Raw genomic sequence first — 26,611 nt, 5'->3', positions numbered from 1 at the left:
TTTGAAATTACAAACGTAGAGTTTAAGGTGCATGTGAAATTGCATGAACTTAGATATTTGTGATGAGCGTCTCACTTACTAATCATCAGAGCTTCTCAGTTCTTAGTTTTTGCTGGAATGGGAGAAGAAAAATCGTAATTCCTCGGTTGAGATTAGGGAATTTTAGTTTGTTTTTGTTTTTTGCCACTAGTAGACTAAACTGTCAACATAAGATATGGCTCGCAATTAGGACTTAAGGATTAGTTGGAAACTGACTCTGTTAAGCATAGATTCTACTCAGAACTTTCTGGTCTGTCACTTCATATTCCGTTTGCAGCACTGGTGGCAAAACAGATTTTACAAGATAGTCGGTCTATAAAAAAATCTTCAGGATTCATGTAACTTATAAAATTGCCAATTTAGATTAACGGGAGATTTTTAAAATGTTTGACTTTATTAAATGTGCAGCTTATTAATTTAAGTAATGATACCAATTTTGTGTTTGCTTTTGACTAGAACTGTTTTTCAGAAAGCCCACTTTTTATGGATTCATATTGTAGGAGTATCTTTAATAATACTTCTTGGGCAATACAGGAAGTTCTAACTACACGTTTTATTAGTGGTCTTCTAGAAAATACTGTGCTGCAAAATAAAGAGTGGATTGTACTGCCAGGAAATATATGTTTTTTGTTGTTGTTTTTTTTCCCCCTCAGTGATGTGTTGACTTACCTAATACTTGTGGTAAAGCAGCCCTTGAAGACCAAAATCCATTGTACCGTGGCCCCTTGCCAGTATTTTTGAACACCAAGTTTATATTTGGATCCTTTAAACATTCATTCTTTTAATTTTGGTCCCAGCTGACATATAAGTCTAATTTCTGATGAGTTTTATTAGGGTCCTATGCAAACATCTGGAATTTTTTTAATATTAAAATAAGAAGTTCTCTGCCGTATAGAATTTTGTCACAGTGCCTAAACTGCCTATCTGCCAAGGTTGCAAACATATAGCATCATTTACATTTTGCATCAACTTTTTAAGTTTTTTTTTTAGTTTTTTAGTTTTTAGTTTTTTAAGGTGCTTGTTCTAGTTAACCTAACTAAAATGTTAACCAATTAGGTCAGAAATCTTTACTACTATTTTGCTAAACTCAAGTAACAAGACTATCTAGAAAAGATCCCAAGAGTAGTTGCATAGATTTTTTCCTACATTTTTCTAATACATTTATCCTTTTTAAATTAAAAATAAAATATCAGCCATTAAAGAGGAACTTTGGGAAATAATGCTCTTTTGGTCTATTATCTGGTCACAGTTCTTTGATTTTACCTTGCCTGTGTTACCAGCTGTTGCCAGCATTCAGTGGCTCATTGTCATCTCACTTTATTATGGTTGGGGATTTGGTTCAGACATTTGCTTCCTTCTCTGTAAAGTGATGAAGTTGGACATAGTCTCCATGTCCCTTCAAACTCTAGGATACTGTAACATTGTTTTTGTTTATATAATCCTGCAGAGCTGCCTACACTACATTGATTCAAACTTCTGATTATCACTTCTGACTTGCTATACATGTTAAACTGGTCTTCTTGTGGTCAGATCTGATTGGTGTGGATCCAGCTTATGGAACATCTTGATATCTGGCACATGTGCACAGATGCACATATGTTGACAGAGTTCCATGATATTAAGCTTCTGCTACTTTCTCTTCCCCTCATCTAATAGAAGTAACATAGCTTGTTATGTGAATGTCTAACTGCTCTTTGGGGCAGTTAAGCCCAGGCCCTAAGATGGTTTGGTATTCAGTTTTGGAATTTGTGTCTGGGTTAGCAATACCACTGTAGGCACCCAAACCTTTCTGTGGTTGGGAGGCTGTGGCTAGTTATTTGGGGGCATTCCAGATGAAATGCCCTACATTCCTACAAAATGCCCTATTGATCGTACTTGGACTTGCCCATCTTGTTTATTCAGAATTAAATTGAATTTGGATAGGAGGGTAATCAGATTGCTATTTAATTTTCTAGTTGTTAGCATCTGTGATTGCTGTACAGATATCTCAAGGTTTTACTTTGAATATTCCTATATTTCCTCTTTTCTGGGCACAATTGGTTTTTCTTTTAAAAGGCTCAGCAGGATCCTGGATACTTGTTCACATATTTTCTCTATAGCATATCAAAGTCATCTTTTATGGCTTTTAAGGAAATTCAAAGAAAGAGAATAGAAATTATAGAAAAGGTAGGCCAGTAATAAGTCAACCAATTGACTTTATGGAGGATTTGGTTATTGTCTTATTTAAGCTTCTGTTGCAAGTAATACAAATGAACTTGAACTAGTTTTAGGAAAACGAAAGAAAGGAATTCGATGGACGCTAAATGCAGACAGACCATATTAGGGACCAGGGACTAGGAAATGTGGAACTTTCCCTGTCTCTACTCTTTACTTTTCTTTGCTTCATTGTTCTTTCTTTGCTGACCACTTTTCCCCCCCTGCTTTCCTGTGTTCATGGTTGAATTTGACTCCTCAGCAGCTCCTGAGTATTTACGTGTCCTTCAGTTTGCAGGGAAAGACTAAGTCATTGAGGCTTGATTCTGAATTCCTGAGAGAAAGAATCTGATAGACACAGTTTGGGTCTTGATACAGATTTTCCCTAAGGTCTCTTCTAATGCTGGAGTTCTTTGTACTAGGTACTGCAGACATTTATGTGATTTGATTTTGCATTTTTACATTTAGTATTATGGGGTTATTTGTCCTTAAAGGGTATAATTTTCTCTTGATTGCCGTGTGTATCGGAAAGAGCTTGCCACCTTCAGTGGGATCCTAGGATATTAGAACAGTTCATTCACACTGAAGCAGGAATGCTGAAATGCCCAAGAGGAAGCTTTGGGGAGTGAATGGAGGGTAGCCCCGCATTTAAGAGTCACAAAGCAGTCTGGGATTCACCTGACTTGTGAAAATCCTGTTTAATAAGAGCTGATCGACCCTGCAGATAATTGTCTGCATATTTTCAGGAATTCACTTAATTAAAATGCTGGGCTCAAATAGCTCTTAAGGGTAAATTCATTAAAACTATTTAATTGATAATTAGAGACATTCAAAATAGTAATAGTTTAGGGAGTTCCTTAGTTATTTTCCTGTTCCTCACCCATGTCTAGCATTTTCCATCTCTGCCTTTCCTTTAGACTGCTTCCGCTGCCTCGCTTGTTTTTCTCTCCTAACCTGTCTTTCAGGCCTTGAGCTCATGGTTCTTTGCGAAGCTTTTTTCACCTCTTAGAATTTGTCATTCCCTTGTGTTTCCAGGACATTTTGTACCTTGATTGAAGCATGATTTTACCATCTTGCATTATCAAGTCCATATATACTAATCTTCTTCACTAGACTGTAACTTCTATTAGACCAATGAATCACTAGAAGAATTCAGATAAGCTGTTAGCAACCCATCATCCCAAGCGTAATTACTCTAGATTTTTCAAACGTTCTGAGGCTTGTAGGGCATCCTGCTTGTCACTGCCTTCTTCAGATGGTGGAGCTCAGTCATATCGCTCTTCTTTCTCAGTCATTGTCTGTTTTTTAAATGTTACAGGCTTTTCCGTGAATATTCTAATTTCCTGTGTGATGATCAGATATATAGAACGATAGGATCTTTCCCTACAAACCGAGATGGGTGGGGAAGGCAACGAATATAGAAGGAAATCGACTTGTGTTAAGGACCCAATATATACCAGATTAGATAGAGCGGGCAGGTACAGGAAAACATGGGAGCATATATGAAGGGGAATAGTGGGAAGATAAAGTATAAAAATTGAAAATTAGGTTTGGCCTAGATTTTTATATTAATACTTTTTAATATTTATATTTTTATATTAATACTAGAATTTTATATTAATACTTTTAATACTAGGCTAGAAAATTTGGACGGGGTTAGCAAGCTAAATCCTCAAAATCAGAGTTGGATTATAAAATATGTTACCTAATAATTCAGAGGATGAACTGAATCAGGAAAGAAACCATTGGATTAAGAAAGAAAGGTTATAGGAAATTTTCTTAGGGAGTGAAGACCTGAGCTGAGGTGGTGGTGCTGGGATTGGAGAGATATTGCTAAGGTAGACCTTAGACAATTGGAGATGGGGAAAGAGAGGGATGACTAAAAATGATGGGAAGATGTTAAACTTGGGCGATTGCAAGAATGTGCACTCAGCAAGTTTGTGGGTGGGGGTAAAAAATGAATTTTATTTTAGATCTTTTGCATTTGAGGTGCTGGTAGAACATTCATGTTGAGATAGCTGGGTAGTCAAGTCAGAAATGTGAGGTTGTGACTTGGAGAGATTGGGGCTGGAGATAAAACATGTATGAGTAAGGAAGACTAAAAATAAAAGGGAAAGGAAAGTATTTGTTGACTGGTGGAAGAGGAAAAGCACAGGACAAGCATCATCATCAGGAAGATGCAGCTTTTTCTAGCTTTGAACGATGGCCCGTCAGTATATGGCATTCTGTCCATGAGCTTTCCTTGTTTGGGGGACACCATGTACTCACTCCATGAACAGTACGTGGGAAGCCTTGAACGAAGGATCCTGCAACCAGAGAGACCTTTCCAAACAGAGAAATTATTGCTGCTACTTCCCATCTTAACCTCTTCAGTGGCTTATCTTTCTTAAGATAAAGGACTAATCCTTTCAGTGTCTTCTTCATCACTGTACCTTGTTTTTCTCTGTACTCTGGGCTTCTTACAAGTGGTTCATTTAGCTTCAAACACACATTTTACTGTCTCCTACTCATTCCTCCCTTTACCTTCCCCAAGAATGTGAAGCCAATATAATTCCTGTCAGATGTAGTACTCTTTGGCTGCCCCCCCGCCCCGGTCCTCTATGGGTACTTTTTATTGCCATGGTCAAGTTCTTATCCACAAGACAATTGTTTACAATTTCCTAATCTATAATAAAAACTTTATAATAAATCACATTCCTACCTCTTTCTTTCTTTTTTGTTTTTTTTTTTTTCTTAAAGATTTTATTTATTGATTTGACAGAGAGAGAGATCATAGTAGGCAGAGAGGCAGGCAGAGAGAGGAAGGGAAACAGGCTCCCCGCCTAGCAGAGAGCCTGATGTGGGGCTCGATCCCAGGATCATGACCTGAGCTGAAGGCAGAGGCCCTAACCCCCTGAGCCACCCAGGTGCCCCTCCTACCTCTTTCTTACAGAATGCATTTTTTTCCTTATCTCTTCAAGTGTTGCCTATATGGTTCTCCAACACCTGAGTTAGTCACCTGGGCCACCATACCTTGCTCTGTGACTCTGGGCCATGGTAGCCTGGAGCAGCATTGTTACCTGGCATTTGTGACTTTGTTAACCTAGCTGAGTGCTGTTTATCAGGATACTGCAAACTAATTTTTTGATACTTGTCTTTCTGTAGGAAATCAGAGGGAATTTACTTCATTGAAGGGCTTTATTTGCATAAACTGCAGAGGTTTGTAAAACATTGAGGTGACTGCAGGTGATACAGAGAAATGATGCCGGATGCCGGTATAGGAAATGTGCTTGGAGGGCTTAGCTTCCTGATCAAAGGGGTATCATGATTGTTTCTAAGAATAGTATTCACTTCATAAGGTGTGTCTGAAATGGCATATTTATGTTCAGTATGGAATGTTAAGAATAATTTCTGACTTGATTAAAAAAAGGAATCCTCCCATATGCTAGTAATTGTGTTTTTAGTAGCTGTTGACTGAGAAAATACATAATAGCAAAAACCTACTGTAAAAATTTTAAATGAGTTTTTTTTAATATAACAGCATTCTCACATTCAGAAAGTATACATATGTGGAAATTATGGCTTATACAGTCCATAGACAGCTTGACTTCTTGCTTTGTGAATACTGTCAGGGAGGTTCCGGTCTCAGGGTTCAGTGGCTCATTGTCACTTTAGAATATGGAGGGGAATTTTGTTTGGAAAATCTGAGCCATGGTTGAAATTTTGGAAGGACAAGGAAGTTCCTGCTCAACATCCTCTAGGAACACCAGTTGCCCATTTTATGCTGGGCAATGTACTATATGCTAAGACTGGGCTGTTAAGCAGTCTCAGGGATTAGTATATGAATATTTTTAAAGATTATATTTTCAGATATATAAGCATCATTCTTAGGGCCATAGTCCTGTTTTTTAGGATAAAATTTAGTAGGTGATTTTCATGCAAGTATATACCTACAGCAATCTCTGTTATGGCCTGTCTTCTATTACAGTAAATTACACAATAAATCTTTATGGTTTCTCAGGTCAGTTTATTTTCTTTAAAGGAAAAAAAAACCCTGCAAACAAAACAAAACCAACCAGTCCCTCAGCATATATGTTAAGTTTAAGGGAACACTGAAGATAAGCCTGTATTACATTTAGACTCTAAAAAATATCAGGACAGTTTTTGTATAAATCAGATAGTCCTGAATTTTATGTTTGTCCTTTCATTTCTCTCATTTATGTTGTATTTGGTTGTCAGAGAATCTGGGCATGGTTGGGGTTGGAAGACATCTAAGGTGACTGTTAGAGGTGGATATTTTATCTTAGATTAGTAGTGTATAAGGAAAGATAGGGCCATATCTCCCCGTTCACAGTCCATTATGTAGGATGACAGTTGAAGAACCACAGGTTATCTGGGAGCCCTGGTCACACAGTAATGGAGAATGAAAAGGTGCATACACTAAAGTCCTTCCTGATACCCATCTAGTTAGATCACTGTAGGGAGCCAGGAAGAGCATGGTTGAAGGTAAGGGATCTGCAGAGCCAGTTGAAAAACTGCAGACTCATTAGTATATTTGCATCCTTGTGTATATGTTCATGTTGCAAAGGAGTCAGTGTAGTGCGATGAAAATATTGGAGAGCAGATCAGAAGACTGGGTTTTCCTGGTTCTATTCTTCCGTGAAGCATTTACACTCTCTGTGCCTTAGTTTTCATGTCAGCAAATTGAACCAAGTGGACTGAATGATACCCGATGTTGTTTTTACTTTAAGATGCTGTAGTCTATGGGTTGTCTAAAAGTCTCTAAGTAGCTTTCACAATTTTTAATGGAAATGACATGATTAATTATACAAAGTTGTCTTCCCTTGTTATGTTTGGTTCAAGTTGTTTATTTTGTGGAAGTATAAATGTTATTCTGTGACTAAGATCTGATGTTTGAACTTTGTAGCCTAATGTGCTCAGTAATTTGATCCATAGCAAAGTTACATAACCCTTCTAATTTTTATTTAGAGGATAGATTGCTGTGTATTAGAAGCATCATATTAATGAGCCCATTCAAAGTAATGGCCTTAAGCACTAAAAACTATGTTGGCTGATCTAAATGTATAGTTAAGAATTGCTTATTTGGCTTCATGATGTATCTCAGATGGGAACAGTCCTCTTTTAGTCAGGGTACACTGCTAGTAGAATTTGCTTTTGACCATCCTAGAAATAATTTTAATTCTTAAAACTGGTTAATTTGCTCTTATCATTAAAGAGGAAAATCTCCATTGAGCTTTTAAAGGGAAAAACAAAACAAAACAAAACAAACACTTTACTGATTTGCCAGGGAAAAAAAATCTTCTCTTGCCTTTATAATGTATTTTTTTTTAAAGATTTTATTTATTTATTTGACAGAGAGAGGTCACAAGTAGGCAGAGAGAGAGGCGGAAGTGGGCTCCCTGCCCAATGTAGGCCTCAATCCCAGGACCCTGAGATCATGACCTGAGCCAAAGGCACAAGCTTAACCCACTGAGCCACCCAGGCGCTTGCCTTTATAACATTATTTCTAAGTTTTTCCCCTTTTTAATAAATATTTCACATGCACAAAAAGAATACATAATACCTATATATAAGACATAAAGAATGATTTTTAAAAATCTAGGTATTCCTGCTCAGCTTCCGAAGTGGAATGTTCAAGTTGCCTGTGTGACCTCCCTTTATACCTGCCCTCTGCTTAGAGTTCCCAGTCTTGCATTTTGTGGTAATCACTTAGCACAAGTGATAACTAATACACTCTTGCTTTTTTTCCCTCACTCTTACTTTTTTTTTAATAGTTTTACCATAGATGTATCTATCTCTACAAAATTTACTATTTACTTTTGCATTCCTTGGAGCTCTATCTTAATGCTGTCATCTGCTGTGTAGCTTCTGTGACTTGCTTTCTTCCCCCATCTCATTATATTTGTGTTATCCATATTGATGTATGTAACTCATTTTTAAAAGATTAACATTTCCTTTATTATCTGTATTTTTTTTTACTTTTTATTTATTTCTGTGCCTTTCACATTGATCGGTTAGGGTGCTTATATTTTTCGATGGAATCAAATCTGTTTTTTCCCCATTGCTTCTAGGCTTCACCATCCATATAGTGAATATTAATAATAATAATGGTAGTGATAATAAGAATAATAGCAAATACTCACATACATATGTTACTTGTTTTTTTACCATTTGTGCCAGCCGCTAGTTTAAGTATTTACTGTTTACATATAATAAATTATTTAATGATCATGGCAACTTAATCAAGGAGGTAGCGTATTATCACAAGAACTCATATATGGAGATTAGGGCCTGCGGTGCAAGGCATTCAGTAATTTGAATGACTATGATTTAAATCTTGGCCTTCTGGCTGCAGAGTTTATGCTCCTAATCATTGCAGTATAGTGACTCCTGTGTAGTCTTTTCTTTTAATTATATTTTTCCCATTTAACTTTTAAGGTTTTAAAGTGTTTTTGTGACTTTCAAAAAAGAATGACCTTAATGTGATTCTTAAGTTGGTTCTCCTGCGCAACACCAATTGTTTAAAGTCATGTTATAGTTTAATTTATTTCATGGTTAGACCATGACTTTTTCATGCAGGTTGTTTAAAATTCTCTGGGATTTATTATTGTTTCCCCCTCCATTAAAAGGAAAGTATCTTTTTAAAATTAATTTTCTAAAATCTTTCAGTTTTTTACTTTGGTATGTAGTTTGGAATTGATTTCATTGATTTCTTGTGCTAATTTGGGCCAGTTTCTTCATTTTTTAGACAATGGCCTCCTTTTTAAAAAAATTATTTCTGTGACTTTAAATGAACCACTTAATCTTCCTGAGCCTTGGATTTCCCAACTAAGTTGCATTTGTTTGGTATAATTATTTCATTAACCAGACATATGTAATTGTTAGTCAGAGTCTCCTTTCAGTGTAAAGTAACCAAGGATAATTGTGAAGAAAAATAATTCAATAAAGGGAAGTTCTTGAGAGTGGTTGGAAACTACTGATTTTCCCCAACCCCTCAAATTGCAGAACAAAAAACTTCAGTATAGAAAGTAAAATCCCTTTTGACTGTAATTATCTGTGCCTTAGTTTCTTGTATAACTTTTTTCCCTAGATGGATTAACTTCCAAATTTTATTTTTCTCTTACATTGTGAGTTTATGATGTTTTCAAGTTTTTCCAAGGTCTTGGATAATCTCTTACTATCCTTTATTTAAACATTCCGAAATTTCTCTTATCTTATAAAATAAACCAAGCCTACTCCACTTGCCATCATCCTCTCTGACCAAGTTGTTTTACACGTTGTTTATGTCCTTGCTGTCTTTATTTGCTGTCCATCCAAAAATATGTGTACCCCATGCTATATGTCAAGCACTAACTCATCTAATCTCTGGGGATGTAGTGTGAGCTAGAGAGACTAGGGACTTCCCTTCTCAGTTTGCAGTAGGCATGGCCTATTGTAGAAGGAGTGAGAGGACCATTTTGTGGTAGGAGAAGGAGGGAGGATGGTTAGAGTTGGGGGCAAAGAAGGTGGTGAGATCATATGGGGCTTTTAGATCACAATGAGGAGTTTAGGTATTATTCTGCATGATGGAAGCCATTAGTGGGCTTTAAGCAGTCAGTGACAAGATCTGATTTGCATTTTAAAATAATCAGTCTGACTGCTGTGCAGAAAATGGCTTGTAGGGGCCTAATGGAAGCTGGTAAACCACTAAGGGCTAGTTTAGTTGATAATGGTTTGGACCAGAGTGCTAATGGCAGAACTGATGGACTGGATGTACGGTCAAAGAGAATGAAAAGAACTATCCATGCTCTTTCACTGAAACTGCTTTGATTGGAGCCGTTAATGGTGTTAACGTTAAATTAAGTCCAGTGAACTCAGTTTGGTCTCTATCTTCAGGGCATTTGATACATTGACCATTCACTTCTAGAAATGGTCTTTTCTACCAATTTGTAATACTGTTATAGTTATGTATATAATCCTAAACAAATCAATTAAATTATCTGTGCCTTAGTTTCTTCACTTGTAGAATGGCAATACTATAGTTCCTACCACATAGGTTGTTGTAATTGTTAAATGAGACAATATATGTAGATTACTTGTTTCAGTGCCTTCCACAGAGTTCATTCATAGTAAATGTTAGCTAGCAACAGCCTTATCATTGTCCTAATTATCATCACCATTAGTATTCTGGAGAACACCTTCCTTGACCTCTCCCTTTGGCCAGTGCTCCTTGGCCTCTTCTGCTAATTCTTTCTCCTCCATCTCACCAGTAAATGTTGAGTTTCTGCAGAGCACTGACATTTTCTTTTCTCGTTTTACACATTTTCTGAGGCAATCAGAGTTACTCCACGGCTTCAGTTCCATTTGTATAAAATTAACTCCCCATACATCTATCCATAAGCCAGATCTGTTTCCTAAGCCACAGTCCTCTGTATCACTTGCTTCTGTATTATATCCGTTTGGATGGCAGTGTCTTAGGCACCTTGAACATGTCGAAAACTAAAGGGTTTTTTTTCCTTTGCCCAAACTTAAGTCTCCCCTCTTGTTTCCTAACCTACTAAATGGTATTACCATTTGCACAGTTGCTTGAGCCAGAACTGAAGTCCTCCTAAATTTTTTTCTTATTCTCTTGTGCTGTATCAAGCTTTGGCCTAGAATTATGTAATAGCTTCCTCGTTAGTCTCACTGCTCCTGGTCTTATGCCACCACCATCCATTTTACAGTTATTCCTCTTTCTTTTTAGGATGGTGTTCTGTATTCTTAAAACGCCTTCCAAGATTTGCTTCTGCTAACTTTGTCAGCCTCCTCATCTCCCTCCTGTACTCCTTACCTATACCTTCCAGCCCCGCTCTGCTTTCCTCACCCCTGAGGTTGTGTTCATTCTTTTCTTTTTTTTTTTTTTTTAAATCTAGAAGAAATCTTTTTTTTTTTTTAAAGATTTTTATTTATATGATAGAGATAGATCACAAGTAGGCAGAGAGGCAGGCAGAGAGGGGGGAAGCAGGCTCCCCGCCGAGCAGGGAGCCCAATGAGGGGCTCGATCCCATGACCCTGAGACCATGACCTGAGCCGAAGGCAGAGGCTTAACCCACTGAGCCACCCAGGTGCCCTGGCTATGTTCAATCTTCTCTCAGGGCCATGGCTTATTGCTTTCTTTGTCTGGGATACTTGTTTCTTCATTCTTGATGTGGGCCACACAGTCTTATCTCTTATTCTTAATATAAATGTTACTACTTCCAAGAAGGCTTTCTTAGGCTTCCCCACCCAAACTAGACTTCTTCCCTCTGTTCTATAGGATTTTATGCCCCCTTTGTTTCTCCTGGGTCCTTATTGCACTTGCGGATAGTGTCCTCACTAATGCAGAAGCTTCACAGAGGCGGGTCCATGGCCTGTTGTTCTCCACTTTGTCCCCAGCATCTATTTCTCAGAGAGAGTAAAGGGTGAGTGCAACATGACTTGCCCAGTTTGGGAAGTGAGAGGCCTTGTAGCTGAGTTTGATGTGTGTCTTGTTAATATTTTAGGGTGATAAAGGGGAAGAAGAGAAAAGTTTAGGTTTACTATAGTTTAATTTTCTGACCCCAGTGACCACAGGTAGAGAGGGGAAGAAGCATCAGAACTGGAGGGGGCTGGAGCAAGAAGTGGCACCCTTGGATTGAGTTCTTTTCTCTGAGTGAAATAGCACTCAGAATCTCCAGGGCAGTGCCCCTAATTTTCCATGTTTGCCTGTGTTTTTCCTAAAGCCAGCCATGGCAGTGCTTCCCCCGTCGTTGGTATGTTAGGCATGAGCTTTGCCTCAGAATCCATGCATAGGACGGCTTCCAGTGCCAGAAGTGCTTGCCACAGTTAACTCTTGGCTCCAGATACACTGTGCCAGTAAGTGCCTGCTTCTACCTGTGACTTACCTGGTCTCTGCCTTGGCGCTGGTTCAGAATCCTGGCAGGAATCTGCTGGATTCTCTTCCACTAGCTCGCGGGAACAATGTTTGCACGTGAGAGGAGTTGGGATTGGCCTTTTCCTCAATACCTTCTTTCTGCACTTAGTCTAGCTGAAGTATTTCAGAGTGCATTGATTCTGTTTCAGTTTCCAGTGTGGACGCACGTTCGTTTTCCTCTATGTTCTCTTTTAAAAGGTATTTATTTATATTGCCACCTTTGTTTGTGTGGTGGTGGTGGTGGTGGTGTGTGTGTGTGTGTGTGGTGTATGCACCTGTGCAGTCTCTAGCTCCGCTTTTTAAAAATTCCCTCTATGCCATTTCTTTGTTTTGTAACTCTATATGGAGTCATTTTTTAGTAGATGCATTTAAGTCCTATATCTTTTGTGTTATCATGGACATAGTTGATGACATTCCTTGTCCTCTTGTTTTATCCTCTTTTTATGATCTTTTCCCCTTAGTTTTCAGTCTTTTGCCATACGATTTCTGTGTTGAATTTGCTTTTATATTTCATAAGGATTTGACAGGTTGACATATTTTAGGTTCTGTGACCTTGAAAAAGTGTTCAAAGCCATCATTAAGCCTAAACTAATCTAATTATTGAATTTTTTTTTTTAAAAAAAGGATACAATAGCATTTTACTCTTCTCTGCAAGAAGAGCTTTGGATTCTTTTTTTTTTTTTTTCTGTTGTGCCTTTGTTAACTACAGTGGGGCTGTAGATCCACATGCTTATTGTGGAATTGTTATTTTTATATGTTCTCCCTTTAAAGAATTATTTTTATCTTTTTCATTTAATTATATAACATCTGCATTTCATGATTACCACCATATCTTTTATACCTCAGCTTTACAATTCTTAAGGATATTTTGGTTCATATATCATTTGGCTAGAGTCCATCCCTAAGGTCTTTTTTTCCCCCTGCATGCAGAATATATGCATGTGTATTTCTGGAGCTCTCCTGTTATCTGAAGGAATTACAGAGTGTTATATAACATATAGCCCTTTTTTGCAAAACAACATTTAATAAAAATAATCCAATAAAGCATAATTAGGAAGCTTCAGAATGCTTGTAGAATGACTGAAATGCAAATAAAGTGTAATTATGAAGTAAAAAAGTTGCTAGTATTCTGTTTAGAAGAAGAACCTAGGAGCAACAGAATTTATTGGCATTCAAATGACAAATTAATATCAGTCACAAGGCTAGTACTGGGATTTCAGTACTCTGATGTTGTAGATAATTCTCAGTCATGATGCAAAATTAGTTATAAATCTGAGAACGTTTTATTCTTTGAATGTGAGTGAGATTGGCAGTTTTAGTTGAATTTCAATAATATTTTCTCTTATCGAGATGTTCAAATTAGAATTGACCAAAAGTCTACTTTGTCAGATTCCCGTTATATTAGTACATTTGCCTTATGCATGCATAAAGCTAGATCACTCTATATGCTTGACTGAAACACTTTATTGCAAAACTTGAAATTTTTGTTTGTCAAAGATAATGATTTTTTGGGGCAATCACTAAAACATAATTGCTGTAATAGAAAAATTAATCTCAAGTTAATCATAGTTGAGTTGTCTGCTATAAAACTGCATCATTCTAACCCTGTGCAAAACTAAGCTAATTAAACCTTGCCACATACGCACACACGTGCACACATACATGCACATGCTCGCTTTCACCTGTTGTCTCTATCTCTACATGATATTTCTTGTTTTTCCTCCTTGGAAATGGGAGTAAAATTCACTGAGCAGTCTGCTAATTACTTTCAAAAACGTAATTTCATTTAACCCTTCCAAAACTTAATGCAATTAGTGTTTTGATAGAGTATTTAGGTAAGGAAACAGGATCAGAGAGAGTAATTAATTTGCTCAAGATTTATCAGCTGAGCTAAGTGATGGAGTCAGAATTTGAACCCAGTTCTGACTCTTTCCTATATTCTACACTGCCTAGATACAACATAGGACTCTAGGGCTATGGGAGATAGGACATTATGCACAGAGATGGGGGAAAACAGTGATAGATATAGATACTGTAGTTTACAATTAGCAATAATCGCGCCTCGGATAAACCTCATTGGCTACGATACTGCCACTGTAGTTTATAGTGACATTTGAGTTCTGTTTGATGAAAACATTTATTGAGCCTTTATTTTACAATGGTTGTGTACCACTGACTACTCTCAAGGAGTTTATAGGAGAGGCATACATAAACCTGAGACTCTAACACACAGTAGTGGTATAATAATAGAGGCACTAAAGTAGGTAGTAGTATAGGAGAACAAATGATTCATTTTTTAATGGAAGGGATGAGGAGAAGGGTGTGGGGACCAGCTGTAAAGAAAAGTTTCCCTGAGGAGGTGATATCTAAACTGGGTCTTGGAGGTTAAAAATGAAGAGTTCATCCCTTATATGATGAGTATGTGGGAAACGATCAAGAGTTGGCTATCATCAGAAAATTTATTTATTTATTCAAAATATTCAAAATATACTTATTGAATGCCTGCTGGGGGTTAGTTGCTGTGTGAGATACTAGGGACAAAATAAAGAACAAGAGAATTCATGGAGCATATAGCATACCAGGGAGTGTTGATGACTGAAGTGTAATGCAAGTAGGAAAAGAAGCAAGCCTGGTTCATCTTGAATGCCAGGAGAGATTGGCTGAATTTTCCCCTGTAGATGCCAGTGAGCATGGAAGCACATGAAGCAGGGTATTGACATAGTCAAACTTTTGCAGCAGTAGGGAGGGTGATGTCAGGGGAGTCAGGTTAGTGGGAGGAAGACCAGTAAGAGGCCAATACTGTATATTAGATGAAAGCTAAAAAGAAAAGGATATATTTGAGCAGTATCTTGGAAATAAATTTGGCAGCACTTAGTGTCAATTGGATATGAATGCTTAAAGTAGAACATCATTGAGGATGTCTCCCAGATTTGAAGTTTAGTGGCTGGGAGTAGTTTTTAACAGGATCAGGAATACAGAAAGAATAACAAATTAGTAAAGAAAGAAACAAATTGAGTTTGCCAGTTATAAATTGGTAAAGAGACAAACAAATTAAAACTTTTTTTTTTTTTTTAAAGATTTTATTTATTTATTTGACAGACAGAGATCACAAGTAGACAGAGAGGCAGGCAGAGAGAGAGAGGGAAGCAGGCTCCCTGCCAAGCAGAGAGCCCGATGCGGGACTCGATCCCAGGACCCTGAGATCATGACCTGAGCCGAAGGCAGCGGCTTAACCCATTGAGCCACCCAGGCGCCCCAGGAGACAAACAAATTAATAGTTTGAGATGCATGTGGGATACCCAAATTCTTCTTCCTCTCCCTTTTATTTATTTATTTTAAGCAGGGCTTGGACTCATTTCTGTGAGATTGAGACCTGAGCTGAGGTCAAGAGTCCAACTCTTAACCAACTGAGCCAGCCACGCACCACCCCCAGACTTATTTTTAAAAAGATGATTCAATTACCTAAAATTAATTGTAAAAAACCCACTAAGGGACAAAGTAGAACATTTTGCAAATTATTTTATTTCTTTCACTAGATGATCACATTCATGGCTTTGCTTCTCTCCCAAAGGATAGTTGATGGAGGCCATTAAAGATTTATCTTTCAGCGTAATAGGACTTCATTTTCTTAAAAATTTCCTTTATCTACTCCATCAGATTCAAACCATAACTCATTCCATCATGAGAATTTATTTCATAATTTTTGTACTTCCTGCAATAGAAAGTAAACTTGGAGGGAGGAATGCTGAAATTTTAGTACAAGAGCAAATATTTATTTGCAGTTTCCAGTGCTAACGCTTTCTGTTTTCCTGGAATGGTGGCAAAGTTCTAACTTAGAACATTTGAAACATGGTTTAAGGACACATATTTTTAGGCATTATATTCAACTCATTAAAAATAGTCTTGTAGTGATAGATATAGATACTGTAGTTTATAGTCCCAGGCGTAGGATTCAGTCAGCCTACATTAGCAAGTTTTTCTTTAGATGAAATGGTCTATTGAAGCATTCCATCTTTTTTGCACATATAAGCTTTATTTTTATAAAAAACCTGTACATAGTTCTTGGTACATGAGAACTTAAGATGAAAAGCAGCCGCCTTCAACTCCACCCCTCCCCATCTCTGTCTTACTCTTCTGGAGTAATGTTTTAAAATCATGCTGGTAGTTCCCTAATTTTAGTCAATATAGCTTTTGATAGGTGACCTGCCAAGCAGTTGTAACACAGATTCCAAGGAGAGTGACTTAAATAAACAGCAATTTATTTTTCTCCCACAGTAGCCCACTGTAGGTGATAGACCACAGTTGGATGGATTGGTGAATAGCTTTGCTTCATGACCTGTTGAGGCTGCCTTCCCCCTCAAGTAGCTTCCATCTCAGGGTCCAGGCATGCTGCTATGGTTGTTGCCATTCCCCAGAGCAAGGGCATGGCTAAAGAAGTGACTTTGTCTCTAAAGGAAGAGATTCGATCTTTCTCGGCTTATATTCCATTGGCTCAAACTGAGGATCCTGGTCTCAGCAAGGGAGACTGAGAAATGTAGCTGTGTATTCAGCTGAAATTTCAGAGGGTCCTCTTACTAACACAAAGAAGGAAGAATGGATTCCAAGGGTCAATTAGCATTTTCTAGTCTAGTGTATCTCCTGACTACTTTATGAGATGAGGGTCCTGGAACTCGCACCCCTTCCTCTACCTTTTTTTCTGGCCTTCTGTACATTTCGTTAGCTACATAACTTTTCTTTTTCTTTTAAAATGTGATGTTACTATTGTTTACCTTCTCTTCTGAAACCACATCCGAATCTCTGTATATAGGTGGTCTTTAAAAGTGTATATTGTTAATTCCATACCTGTTGTTCACTTATTACTTACTTTCAGATAAAAAAAAGTGATCTATTGCTGTAGTTCCTTCTCCTTAGATCCAGTGATCTCTGTTCCATGGGAAAGGATATATATTTTTCTAGCATCATGGCAAATGGATTGTTTTTATTCTTCTTATTTTTTCATAGATTGATTAAAGTCAGGGGGCTATATTTCTAAGGTCTGCATTTGGGCACAGACCTGTTTATTCAGTAAGAGAAGCAGCACTGAACAGGGAGCTTTCAGTCATTTCAGGAAATGAGATCTTTGTATTCATTTTATTGTGACCAGGAACTACTCAGTTTTATAGCTGAGTAAAAACTTTATTCTTGAGAGTTGGGGCCCGTTTGTTATCTCCAGGTGATCCAGGGTGAAGCAGATCTTTCCTAGCCTTTAATAACTGAATATGAGAGGAGAGCCATGTTTTCAGACCAAGGTGAGAATATCTTTGGGGTATTTAGGGATGAGAGAGATTCTGGGCTTTTGAAGATGGTCTCATTGTCTTTGACATTGGATTTCTCATCCTTCCAGACCCTGTTATTTTCCCAAACAAGGTCTGGAAGGATGAAAATGTTCCAGCAGTCTGGAACGCAAAAGTTCCTGCCCTTGGGAAATTTTTCCTGTGGTAGAAGAGATTTAACACAGACTTCAGTTCAAATCCTGACTCCATCATTTACTGACCTTATGACCTCAAACAAATTGTTCTCTGAACCCGAGATTCTGCTGGAACACATAATCCCCAAATCCCAATGGCTTAAAACACTGAAGGTTTATTTCTTGCTTGTATTGCATGTTCATTGTCAGATGGGGGACTCTGCCCCATGTCTTCTTACTCAAGGATCATTTTTAATAGAGCAGCCAACATCTAATTATAGAACATTGCTGGTCACTGTTGGTGAGAGAGGGAAAGTTCTGGAAAGTCTCACAGTAACAATTAAGTACAGTGGCTTAGAAGTGACACACATTATCATTTATGTTCACAACATAAGTTGCCCAGATCCAATGACATGTGGTCTCACTCAATCACAGGGGCCAGGAAGTGAATTGCTAACTTGCCTGAAAAACAGCCAGAAATGTTGGGCAAATAGGACAAATCTGTGACATGTAGGAATGCTTCCCTCAGGGTCGATAAGAGGATGGATATATACCCATATGCAAAATCATCTTGTACAGGGGCTCAAAAATGATTATCATTAATAGTAATGTCAAGTAAGATGTATGCATGCAAAATAGTTGAATAATATTTTAAAGTGCCACTAAAGATTCTTTCTTGTAAGCTACTATTATTACGATGTTTATGAAAGTGCCTGTAAATTAGAACACTGTGCAAATGCAAGTTGATGTTATACAGTAGATGTTAGAAGATGCAGCATTAGACGCATCTTCAGGGTTGGATTCAGGGTTGGAGCTAGAGCTTTACATGGTTGAAGTTGTAAGAGTAGGTGAGATCTGTGAGAAAGAGATTCGACCATGAGGAATATAGAGGGCACTAAAGAGATACGTCTGGAGCAAAATCTGTTTGAAAATCAGAAGCAAAGGGGCGCCTGGGTGGCTCAGTGGGTTAAGCCGCTGCCTTCGGCTCAGGTCATGATCTCAGGGTCCTGGGATTGAGTCCCGCATCGGGCTCTCTGCTCAGCAGGGAGCCTGCTTCCCTCTCTCTCTCTCTGCCTGCCTCTCCATCTACTTGTGATTTCTCTCTGTCAAATAAATAAATAAAATCTTTAAAAAAAAAAAAAGAAAATCAGAAGCAAATATAATGTGAGATAGAGAAGGTATTTCCAGAACGGAGGAAGAAAATGATGCTGTGTAGTATCATAGAAAAAGTCAAATGGAGAATGTTTTCTTTTTTTTTTTTATAATTTAAAAAAAAATTATTTGACAGAGATCACAAGTAGAGAGGCAGGCAGAGACAGAGGGGAGGTAGGCTCCCTGCTGAGCAGAGAGCCCAGTGTGGGGGGCTCGACCCCAGGACCCTGGGATCATGACCTGAGCTGAAGGCAGAGGCTTAACCCACTGAGCCACCCAGGCGCCCCGAGAATGTTTTCAATAAAGAAGGTCAACTATATAAAATGTCATGGGGCAACAATGACGTTCAGTTCTGCAAATTCCATGGGTGGGTATTAACAAATAACCAGTAGAGAATGTTACTTAAGAGAGGAATAATAGTATTAATTTAGAGGTGACTGTGTGCCACGTTCTCCTGTAGTAGCAGGCTTGCAAGGAAGCTGTTCCATGTTTACAGCTGAGATTTTCAAAGCTCAGAGCAAAACTTCACATGAAACCTAACTAGTCAGTGAGAAAGTTTGGATTTGAACTCACGTACTAGAAAAGCAAAACAAAACTGTACTGTGTAAACACAACAAAATGAAACAGTCATACTGAAAAATTCTGAAGGCATTTTTTGTGGTAATCAAAAATGATTTATGTGGGTTTTGCTTTCTTGTTGTTGGCACTTTTTAAATATTAAGAAAGACTGTTTAGATGAAACACATATATAATGTAGAGGCTATGAGCTGTGAAATCAATGTACATTTTAGAAGAAAAAGATTTGTGTTTTATATTGGAGATAGAGGTCATAAAATATTACTGTGAGAATGAACAAATCCTTGTATTTATTTATTTATTTAAAGATTTTATTTATTTATTTGACAGAGAGACACACACACACACAGTTAGAGAGAGAACACAAGCATGGGGAGTTGGAGAGGGAGAAGCAGGCTTCCCACCAAGCAGGAAGCCAGAGGCGGGTCTCCATCCCAGGACCCTCAGATCATGACCTGAGCCAAAGGCAGACACTTAACAATTGAGCCACCCAGGCGCCCCAAATTCCTGTATTTAACTAGGTGCTTTTCAAAACAGGAATTCTGAAAAAAAAAAATAGCATTTAGTAAAGTTACAATTAGCATCAGAAGGTGGACTTTTGTCCATAATTCTGTTTTAACTCTACTGTTGGTATACCCTAATTGACACAGTGTAACCTTTGCATTGTCAGTATTAGGTGCAATTCTTTATGTCCTTTTCTTACTTTCTATGTGAATTGAATAATAGAGAAAATATAGATGCTGCAGTTTGTAGACAAGAGGGGTTTTAGCCTAATATTTTCTCCAGTTGGCTGTATGACCTTTGGTAAGTCTCTTTATCTCTGTTTTGCTGTTTACAAAATAAGAGGTTTGGATCAGTTCATTGTTTCTCCCACTTTTTTTTCCACTGAGATACACATGATGGGTGATATTTCATGAACAACATACTCACAGTCATACGGCAGATTGTGATTATAGACTTGAGGAACAGATGGTCTAGGCTGCACTTTCCTGGTGTGAGTTCTAACTCCACTCTTCTCTCTCCCACTCAAGAATTCATGTCAGAAAACAAAATGAGGGTGACATTATTAAAGAGATAACTCTAAATACATCCTAGTTGCTTTCTTAAAAAACCTTATTTTCATACTTTGATATCTAAAGTTTTAATTTTTAATAAATTACGTGTGAAACACCTCATAAATAATATTTTACTTGTGGTGGGTGATGACTTCATATTCAAAAATTGATGTATTAGGTGTTCTCCAAAGATTTTTTTTCCAGTTCTAAATCTATTTAATGATACAATTCCGTTACCCTCAAGCATTTCCCAGAGGTCTAATTCTTTGTCAGGCTTTTATTAGTAGAAATCACATGAATTAATAATGCCATGTATATGATATAGGTTGAAAAATGTTGAATTTATCAACAAGTTAATTTTCCTTTTCTAGATAGCAGTAATTCAAAATTTGTTTTCTTTTCCCTTAGTAGGACATAGACTTTTGTGTATTTCAAAGATTGGTGCTGAGAAAATTGGTTTGTAGCACTTAATCATTACTTTCAGAAATCTGTCATGACTATCCTCTTCCTTTTGATAAAATAGTTTAAAATTTTGCATTTGTCCACAGACTAGAAGAAATAGAAAATGTACTAATTATCTCGAGAAGTAGTAAGAAATCTAAAGAGACTACTGATACTATTTTTTAACCATTTGTTGTTTCTTAAACATTATGGGATGAATTTTACATGTATTTCTCTGTTCATCTTCATATATTCCACAAATATTTATTGACTATTTACTGTGCTGTTGCCCAGCAATGTGCCAGACTAGCAGTTCTTAAAGTGTAGACTGATGACCCTTGGAGTCTCTGAGACCCATTTAAGGGAATCACAAAGTGAAAACTGTTTTCATACTAAGATGTTTTTTCATTGTGTTGACATTTGCTGTGATGTTGGAAAAGCAAAAGTGGGTAACACTGTTGGTGTCTTACTGTGAATCAAGGTGGTGACAACAAACTTTATTAGTAGTCGTTCTATTCTTTATTAACATACACATGGAGGGAAAAGCCATTTTCACAGAAGAATGTCCTTGATGAAGCAGTAACATTTATATTAATTTAATTAAATCTTGACCTTGAGTACATATCTTTGTAAAATTCTGTGTGAAGTAAGGAAAATACACTTTTATAAAGGGCTTCTACATACCAAAGAATAGTGGTTGTCTCCAGGCAAAGCGCTTCTGCAGTTGTTTGAAACACAATTTTACTTGACGGAATGACCAACAGACCAACTGTGGTTGTTTAGACTTGGATATTTGGCATGCATTTTCTTAATGAATGAAGTGATTCTTTCACTTTAAGGAAAACGGTTGTCAGTGTTAGTTGGCAATGGTAAATTCGAGCTTGCAAGGTAAAAAATAAAATTTTGGAAAACTTATGTTTACCTCTGTGAGCTTGTTTGACAGCTTCTCAGTACTTAAAGACTCTTCTGGTGAAATCAATGGTGATATTAATGAATATGACTTTTTATATTGGTAATGAAATGTGTCAACTTATGAAAGATCTGCGTCACCCAGTAAACCAATATTTTTAAAGTGAACATTGCATGATGTTACAAAATCATGCGGTCAGAGGATCCTTTCAAAATGCAAGATACAAAAAGAAATGAAATCTTGGCATTTGCGACGATGTGAATGGAACTAGAAGGTATCATGCTGAGTGAAATAAGTCAGTCAGAGAAAGACAAGTATCATATGATCTCCCTGATATGAGGAAGTTGAGAGGCAAAGTGGGGGGTTTAGGGGGTAGGGAAGGAAAAAATGAAACAAGGTGGGTTTGGGAGGGAGATAAACCATAAGAGACTCTTAATTTCACAAAACAAACTGAGGGTTGTGGGGGAGGGAGGGGAGGGAGAGGGTGGTTGGGTTATGGACATTGGGGAAGGTATGTGTTATGTAAGTGCTGTGAAGTGTGTAAACCTGGCAATTCACAGACCTGTAACCCTGGGGCTAATAATACATTATATGTTAACAAAAAATTAAAAACAAAAACAAAAACAAAATGCAAGATAGAGCATTAAGTTTTAATGTAATTATATGAAACCTTTATTGATAATAGTTTCAGACTATCATTTGTCGAGTTTTGATGTAGTATCAAAGAAAAATATCTACAGCTCTCTAAAAAACTTACTAAAATATTCCTCCCTTTTCTAACAACATACCTGAGGCAAGATTTTATTCATATATATAGTTAAACCAAAAAAACATATCACAACAGATTGAATGCAGAAGTAGACATGAGAATTCAGTTGTTTTTTGTTAAGCCAGCTATAAAAGAGATTTGCAAAAATAAAAATTCATGGTTTGGATAATGCAGTTATTTTTCACTAAAAATGTCACTTAAAATATATTTTTAATTGTTTTTTAATGGAATAAGCAAATATTTTTTAAATTTTTTATTATTTTTTAAAAGATTTATTTATTTATTTGACAGAGATCACAACTAGGCAGAGAGGCAGGCAGAGAGAGAGAGGAAAAATCAGGCTGCCCACGGAGCAGAGAGCCCAATGCGGGGCTTGATCCCAGGACCCTGAGATCATGACCTGAGCCAAAGGCAGAGGCTTTAACTCACTGAGCCACCCAGGCGCCCCAGCAAATATTTTTAAAAATTACTCAGTTTTAATTTTCAATATAGTAAATATTGATAGGTATAACCATATAAACAAAAGACCTCTTGAGTTCTTGATGGTTTTTAGAAGTATGAAGAGATCTTGAGATAAAAAGTTAAAAAATGGCTAACCCCAGATATATAGCTATATAGATATATAGATTTTTTAAAAAAATTTCTTTAAGCAGCTTGTTTTGGTTCCCAACACCCCCATATATCTGTCACTTCCTCCCCCAAAGTTGGAAGACAGGTATGCTCACCACTATACCACCAACGCCCTCCCCCAAAGTTGGAAGCAATATTTCTTTCCCTGGGGGCACCTGGGTGGCTCAGTGGATTAAAGCCTCTGCCTTTGGCTCAGGTCATGATCCCAGGATCCTGGGATCGAGCTGCACATCGGGCTCTCTGCTCATTAGGGAGCCTGCTTCTACCTCTCTCTCTGCCTGCCTCTCTGCCTACTTGGGATCTCTGTCTGTCAAATAAATAAATAAGATATTTAAAAATATATATATATTTCTTTCCCTGAAATTCCATGTATTTTATTTCTACCCCTAAGGTATTTAGGGCATGTGTTATGTTTTCATCTAGGCTAGTACATTTTTTGAGAGTGCAGACTATATCTTACATCTCTGCATATTCATTTCCTCTTAACACATTGTTTTCCATAGGAACTTCTGCACATGAACTGAGTAACTTTTATAAATTCCTTATCTTAAAAGTGTGATCTCTAAATGGTTTGGAAGATTGATTTAGAATTCTGAGTAACCAGAATTCTGGCTGTTTCTTACAACAAATACAAACAGATCTTTGCTTAACAAAAGGGATGCCCAGTTCTAGCTAATGGCCTGTTGGTTGGAAGAAGTAAATGACTGATTGAACAATTCATTTCACAAACATTAGCTGAACATAAACTGTACTAGGCACTGTGTTGGTAAGAACAATATTTTTATAGAACTTTATAGTAGACATTTAGATTAGCAATTCCCAAGTGCTGGCCCATGATGAAGTTTCTTCTTTTCATAATGAAACGAGAAAGACAACAATAATGAAAAATAATTTCCACATGAAACTAAATATATTCTATTCAGAAGATTGTTTTCCTCGTTCTTGGTGTTAACAGTCTTTCTTTTCTGATACTATGGTGAGATTAGGGTTTGGAACTTTGTTTTTATTTTGTCCTTCTTTGACAAAATTCAAATTTGTCAGCTCTCTGTTGACCCCAGTGTTTATCAGGGGATATTTTACCAGCCTGTGGAAAACAACTGATGTAGACATTCCTTTGGCATTTATTGGAAAGAGACGTTTGACCTTTAGGTTTGACACTTTAAATCCACAGGACAGTGCTCGCTTCGGCAGCACATATACTAAATCCACAGGACAATCAGCTCGTTTCTTCTGGAGCTGATGATAAACTTTGTGAGTTCCCGTTTATACTATCTTTCTTTGGCAGTTTATTGTTTAACTGCAAGGAAAAAAGTAAAAGGAAATAAAAATAAACTCAAACCAAAAAACCAGCAAACTAATTTTAGCCAACTTTTTGGAGGGCAGTTTGGGAGGGAAAAAGATGAGAAATAATTTTTTTTTTTTAACCAAAATAGAGCATTTGAATTATCTTTGGATCTCAAGTCAGATTGCATTTTCTACTTCCTACCTCTTTATAGGAACTGCTAATTCCTGTGAAAGAACCACCCAGTTTTAATTCAAATTATCATCTTTAAGCACCATTAGCAGTTGAGATGGCAGAGAAGTCAAGGTGGGAAATGGTGACCCATGGAATCTGTCATGGATGTGGTCATTCTCTCACTCAGTACATCATGGCTGTTGGGTGCCAGGTACTGGGATACAAAGAGGAGAAAGAGACCATCCCTTAGCTTAGGAACTGTATAATCTAGAAGAGGAAGACAGAGACATAAGCAATCAGTGCCCTGAAAATTGTTGTAAGGGATGTGATCACATGCTTAGTCCCTCAGTGGGGACCAGAAAGGGAGAGGTTAGGAGTGGCAACAAGGAGAGTAAGGATATGGAATGAAGAGAGATGTGGAGGTTTTTCTGTGGTCAAAATCATTTGAGAGGCACCAGTTGAGACAGGTTAAGCAAGTATTTACTAGAAAGCCTCTTGGATTCTTTTTATTGGTAACATTTCCACAACTAGTTGACTACAGAAAGTGTATCTCCTGTTTCCCAGAACAGGGGTTGGGAAACCCTGAAATATGCATTGGAGAATCATCAAAAAGTTTTAATTAGAAAATTAGACAATTATGTATTCTAATTCTTTTTTTTAAAAAATATTTTATTTATTTACTTGACACAGAGAGAGTAGGGAGAGTGGGAGAGAGAGAAGTAGGCTCCCCACAGAGCAGGGAGCCTGATTTGGGACTCCATCCCAGGATCCTGGATCATGACCTGAGCCGAAGGCAGATGCCTAACCTACTGACCACCAAGGTATAATTCTGTTCTTAATACATAGTGTGTTACTGCTCATTAGGTCTTGTTTAGCCAGGGTTTTAAAACACCAAATTATTTCCAAAATGATGTACTGGATATTCTGGGAAATTAGGAAGATGCATAGGACATGTGTCTGGCATTAAAAACATAACATGTTGATTATTTATAAATGTCATTCTGCCATGTGGAATACCAAAGACAATACAAAAGTGAGGAAGTTGGGGACAAACTCAGAGAATTAGAGGTTTTCTGAGTGGTCCTCACTCAGTGCTAATTTCCACAGGGTGTTTAATGCTAATTCTTTCCTCAAAGATTATCAGCCCTCAGATGCATGTGCTTCTCTTGCCTCTTTTTGGACTAGATTGTTTCTGGCTGGGGTCCTCACCCTGTGGCTCAGGGAGTGTAAGAAGAAGAAAACTGCCAAACTAAAACTTCAGTTTTTTGTGTGGGGGGGGGCACGATGGGTGTATGTAGCTATTGGCTTTTTTGGCCTCAAAAGTACTATACTATCAACATACTGAAGCTTTGGTATAGTCAAGGGAAGTCAATTCTAGGCATGTTTTGGAGATGTCCTAAAGGTGTGTCCAAGAAGTTGAGAGAAAAATTTTGAAAGTGAAAGACAAAAGGGGAAGTTGCATCTGGTGGAACAGAGAGAGCAAATGCAGAAATCGGAGAATGTCTCAGACTGTGTTCTTTCCTAACGCCTTACTTGTTTCACTCAGTGTTAAGAGAGAGAATGTTCAAATATTCTTCTTGAATTGACTGAATCCTTATGAAATGTTTATTGTCAGTCACATTATCTAGTAGGAACCCATAGAGTCAGAGGATTTAGAGTGAGCTGGTCCAGCCTCGGGCTCTTCATTGCCAGTTGTGTCATAGTCAAGAGCACTGGTCCTGGAGCTCTGTGGCTTGTGTTCAAACCTGCTAAAGCATCAGCCCAGTTAAGTAAGGGCCCTGGGCCTCAGTGGCTCTAGGATTTTAGTCAAGTTACTTGGCCTTCCTATGCCTCAGTCTCTGCATCTAAAAATGGAAAATGATGTATGCATCTCATAAGACCGCCGGGCTTAAAAGAGCTAATAAACTGAAGTGCTTAGAATAGTGCCTGCCACATGCTAAGGGTTTCATCAACGATTATCCTTAGGAAATCTTTATCTTACCATTTTTGTTAGGGTGATAATTTACTGTGGAAATGCATCAAAGGGTAGCAAGC

At 37.5% G+C, this 26,611-nt stretch overlaps 1 protein-coding gene and 1 pseudogene across 2 annotated transcripts in view; one reads left to right on the top strand and one right to left on the bottom strand.

Annotated features, from left to right (window-relative positions):
* MSRB3 (methionine sulfoxide reductase B3) overlaps positions 1-26,611 on the top strand; it is a 162,813-nt gene that overhangs the window by 1,010 nt on the left and 135,192 nt on the right. The gene's annotated exons all lie outside the window — the stretch shown is intronic.
* LOC122892755 lies at positions 14,061-14,244 on the bottom strand (annotated as a pseudogene).

The sequence above is a fragment of the Neovison vison genome, chromosome 12, assembly GCF_020171115.1.
Source record: "Neovison vison isolate M4711 chromosome 12, ASM_NN_V1, whole genome shotgun sequence".
Lineage (NCBI taxonomy): Eukaryota > Metazoa > Chordata > Mammalia > Carnivora > Mustelidae > Neogale > Neogale vison.
The sequence above is the reverse complement of the archived record's forward strand: the minus strand, read 5'-3'. Positions and strand labels throughout refer to the sequence as shown.